This window comes from Penaeus japonicus, unplaced genomic scaffold (genome assembly GCF_977035675.1).
Source record: "Penaeus japonicus unplaced genomic scaffold, GWHDUDI00000001_assembly GWHDUDI00000014, whole genome shotgun sequence".
Taxonomy (NCBI): Eukaryota; Metazoa; Arthropoda; class Malacostraca; order Decapoda; family Penaeidae; genus Penaeus; species Penaeus japonicus.
The window spans coordinates 5,196,345-5,201,344 of NW_028234416.1; the positions used below are offsets into that span (position 1 = coordinate 5,196,345).

The 5,000-nt window shown below is 43.0% G+C and overlaps 1 protein-coding gene across 2 annotated transcripts in view; it reads left to right on the plus strand.

Annotated features, from left to right (window-relative positions):
• The window catches only part of LOC122249945 (uncharacterized), a 334,060-nt gene that overhangs the window by 59,620 nt on the left and 269,440 nt on the right, over positions 1-5,000 (plus strand). The window lies entirely within an intron of this gene.

The following is a 5,000-nucleotide window of genomic DNA, read 5'->3' on the forward strand; positions in this document are numbered from 1 at the left end:
TAATTTACTTTAATCCAACTTCATTAGTAGGCAGTCACGCAGAGTAAATGGAACACCCAGGAGCATAATGCATAAACACGCTGGTACAAGTCACACGAAGCAACTTTAATAGCATTCTCGTAATTATCATCATCAAGTAATCTTTTCGCCGTCGTTGCTCCGGAGAAGGACTCGTCCGTCCGACCTCTGATCCATCCGTCCGTCTGTCTGTCTGTCAGTCTGTCCGTCTGTCCTCGTCCGCGGCGTGACAAGAGAGTGCGGATGATGCGGGTCTCCTCGCTTGTAGGTAAACATCGGCCGCGTCTGGAGCCCTGCCTTTTAGGGGGCGTCCATTGAGGGCCAAGTGCCGACCCCGCCGCGGCATACCAATGAGGAGCCACGCAACGAACCTTTGTTGTACACTCGGTCCTGCAACATTAACCAGGCGGGAGTTCGGGGAGAGGGGGGGGAGGGTGTATGAGTAGAGACCATGTGGTTTGGACATCGTTGTTTGTTTTTCTGGTGTGTCAGTCAGGTTGGAGGGGTGTTTTTGACCACTGGTGCCTTGGAGGTCACTTATCTACTTGACCATATATCGGTCTATCACACTCATACATACATACATACATTTAATATCTCTTGTCTTGTTTACATTACTGTTCTTGGGTTCTCAGTGGTCGGACTGACGCATTCATTTCCGCACAAATACAGCACGCTGCTCTACCGTCTTCGATTCAGTGAGTGTTCATAAAATAAAATGTATATTCGCTGTGATTATATTGTCTTCTGAATGGGTAATGACATTTCTTGCTGTCTTGTTTTTTTTAACGATAGATAAAAGAGAAAATGACAAGTCGGAGTGGCAGAATGGTTATCAGAACCATCGTTTTCCCGAGGAAGTTCTATATCTTATCAGGGAACGGCTGTGGATTCGTGTTGAAAGATTACATAGCTTGCTGTTGATAACGCCCCGCCGTGCTGTGTCCTGCCACGCCCTTGCTGATACACCTACCCCCTATGCTTTAGCACTATAGCAGCGTGTATTTTAGGGGAAGTTATATTTAAATCTTACCTTTTTTTTATTTGATCCTGTTTTTTTATGTTTAATCCTATATTGGTTGTTTTATATATTTTGCTGCTCGTCCCTCTAATTCACGAATTCATCGGATAGCTATCATTAACATGACATTCATTTTACTTCCGCTCTCGCTTCTCTCCCGCAAACTGCCATGTCCTAACATCTTTAAGATAACATTCATTTTACTTAAAGTCTCACTTCTCTCCCGCTAACCGTCATGTCCTTGCGGTGGAGTTAAGTTTCTTGAGGTTTCTTCGGAAACATGCCGGTTAATGTGGCTTTCAAGTTTTCACACGTCGGTGTTTGTTTGCCCGTATGTACTTTGTTAACTCGCTTGTGATTACCATGTTAACACGGATAATTATGACACCTTGGCCGTAACCGAAACAGTTGCAAGGTTGATTACAGGTTACCTCGATCACTTACGAGATAAGATCAGTTGCAGCGGTGATTATGCCCCTGTGCTACGGTCTACGGTAGACCAGGTCGGGGGAGGCATGGAGGGGGGGGGGAGGTTACTGACGTTCAACATACATATGGAGGAATGTAATCATATTGCGGTATAAGAAAAGGCTATGAATTGATGGCATTTTGAAGCACATTTTACGATGGAAGAGCTATGTCTCATCACAATGACTCGGGGATTGTATGCGGCGCGGTGTACAAAGAGTCCTTATTTGGTTTCAACAAAAGTAGTGTTTTGTAAGCTGTATGTGTTTTTTTTTCCGTGGCTGTATTAAACTGTAAAACATGGTGGTGATAGGTATATTGCATAGCTTAAATAGATGCGGTATTGCAGTATAACTTGCAAGAAGAATTGGTGATGTGAAACGCCTGTTTTGCTGTGGCTCTTCTTTTAGTTGTTGTTGTTGTAGGGTGAGAAAGGCCTTGTGGGGTTTCAATACAGTATAAACAGTATCCTCTTATCTCAGGCTGACTATGAAGTCTGTCAGGTCGGACAAGCTACCGCGTACTCCACAGTCAGTCGTATTCTTTGCCACTTACAATGCTACATTATTCTTCCATACTAACAATACTGCATTATCAATATATTTATCTAGGATGCATGACTTACAACTCGCTGCTTTCAGTTTTTTATGTCTTTAGGTTTTAAAGTACACAAAAGCCGCGACGACACTATCGCCGTTGGCAGCACCTTGTTGGTCCGGGTCCAGTTCAGCCATTAGGCTCGGTTTGGGAGCTGGTCCAGTCTTGATAACATAACGTTCCAGAGGGCTCTTCCTCTTTCTCTTCTGCTGCTGCTTCTTTTTTCCTTATTTTTTTCTTCTCCTTTCTTTCTTCTTCTTCTTCTTCTTATCATCCATTACCATCATCATTATCATTGTCGTCGTCGTCGTCGTCGTCGTCATCGTCATCGTCGTCATCATCATCATCATCATCATCATCGTCATCATCATCGTCATCATCATCATCATCATCATCATCATCATCATCATCATCATCATCATCATCATCATCATCATCATCACCATCACCACCACCACCACCACCATCATCTTCAATATCATCTCCAGCTCCATCTTCATCTTTTTGATCGTCTTCGTCTTTTCCGATTTATTGTCCTTTTCTACTATTTATTTGTTAGACGTATGTCATTAGGTTTGCAATTGCAATTTCCGTTAGTCTTAATTTCCCTTTCATTAAAGTCGCTTTTACTGGATGGCAGAAAGGACGAACAAGAATAGTTGATCTAATCTGCCGTGTAATTTTCTCGTAATATCATGAAAAGGATTGCAACCGTTAGTTTATGCCATAATATTTAGATTTTTTAATACTATGGACGTTGCTATTGTTATTTTCGAAGTATTCTATCAATTCATATTTATATTTTAGTGATGCAAAGTTCGTTTATATTCGCATGTGTTCTGGATACAATGAAATGATTCGATCAGGCGGCAACATATCGACCTGCGGTGCATGGCAATTTGTAGCCCCGCAGTCTTGAAGGATTGTAAGGAACAATGCTCAAAAATACAAACATGCGAGTGGGTTGTATGCACACACGGGAGTCGAGGAACAGGATCACACTTATCAACCTGTGTCTTTATTGTCCTCTTCTTTATGGGCTTTATTCGTGAGTCAAGGTGATGGCCGCTCCTGGCTCATCTATTGAAACTGGGTCTCAGTACTATGCTGTGCGTATCCCTCTTTTGAATTTGATATGAATGATACGATTTTTATTTGATATAATCATTTTTTTTATCACATTGCTTATACGCCTCATTCACATACCTTTTCCCTTCACTCGCCTATCACGAGATTAGGCACCGGATAATTTAATTTCCCAACATTAGATTCATTAACGAGAGCTTGAGGTTCATCCAGGCGTGGTCTGTTTATAATGATGGGCGTGGCCGAGGGAGCTGAATACACAAGTGGGCGTGACCAGGTGCATACGTGTTGGTAGCGCTGTAGGGTATGCCTTTGTGCTTGCATGTTCCGAGTCAGCTTAGCTGTAAGTTGGACGTGTTTCTCAAGGGTGCTTCAGGTCAACAAACTTCATTGGGAAGATGATCAGGACCTCATTTGGCGGTGGAGGTCGAGGGCGAGGTCGAGGTTGAAGTGGGGGTGGAGGTGATGACTATGCATCGCAACTTTAATATGTTAGACCGAACTAATCTCGCAAATGGTGCTTGATCGGCGATTGGAACTAATTCGACCGATTAGCGATATTAAAGTTGTCAGAGGGATTGCCTGATATCAGATCAACTTTACACAAAAGCTTTTTGTCACACGGAGAAGTAGATTAGGATAAATGTTGTTCTAAGGAATGTAATGTGGAAAGAGAGGGAAGAAGAGGTAATCGAGGCGATCGCAATGTTAAGTGAGAAATATAGTTGGTGTTGGGGGGGGGGGGGGGCAGGTATGGATATAGCACGGTGTAAAAAAAGAAATCCACACGGAAGCATTCGTTGTAAGAATTTGTTAATCCACCACAGTATCAGTATTGATCACGTGAAGTCTCCTCAGATTCGTCATCGGACTCGCTCGTGGCGAAAAAAAGCTATTGCATGCGGTTTCGTCTGAGTAGGCCTAGACATCTGTGGCTACATTGTCATCCGGGAGGTGTTTTGTGGGCACCCGCAGGATTAGGTTGCAGAGCTCGTTAGAAGGGGGGGGGAGGTGAAACGATACATTGCACAAGCAGTAGCGTAGCGAAGGCTATATGTGAAAATACGGTGACCTTTATTTCTTTCGACCTCTTTTTTCCTTTTATATGTTCGTTCTCTTCCACGCATAACGTTGCGTAATTTTTGAAGTATGTGCGAATCCAGGTTTTGCCATGATGCCTCCACCCTTCTTTCTTTCTTTACCTGCCAACACAAAAGGATATACACTTTTATGAGGGTTGGCTAGCCAGTCTTTTGGGTCGACACCACAAGAACCAAAGCAAAACGTCATGGAATGTTCACACATCAGTTGTTGCAATAGCAACAATCCGTGATTGTGGTTTTGATCCGCTCAGCAATCCATCGTACTCTTAAGATCTGGCGCTCTTGAACATTTATCTCTTCCAGCGCTTATCAGCGCTGATGATGATGTTTTAAGACTGCAGGACTGGAAGTAACGCAGGCAAGCATGGCGTTAAAAAGTGAACAGTTACCATCTTTGCAGGCCTTTCATGAAACTCTTTCATGATCTGCTGCATATGCAAACAGTGGTGAATTCCATCCATTATGACAATTAGTCGACAGGATCTCAAACATGTACGTTTTACGACTGAGGGATTTGAGAGTAAAAACAAATGATCATCTTAATAGTAATGCGGTCCCGTATATAGTTCAGGTTATTATGCTTGACAGACAACGAGATGAATTACCCAGCGAGTCGTCGTGCTTCAGGCTTTATCTTTTTGTTTGCTTTGTTTTGCGTATCTGTCATCTGCGGACAGAATCTAGTGCTAAGAAATGGCTTGGCTTAT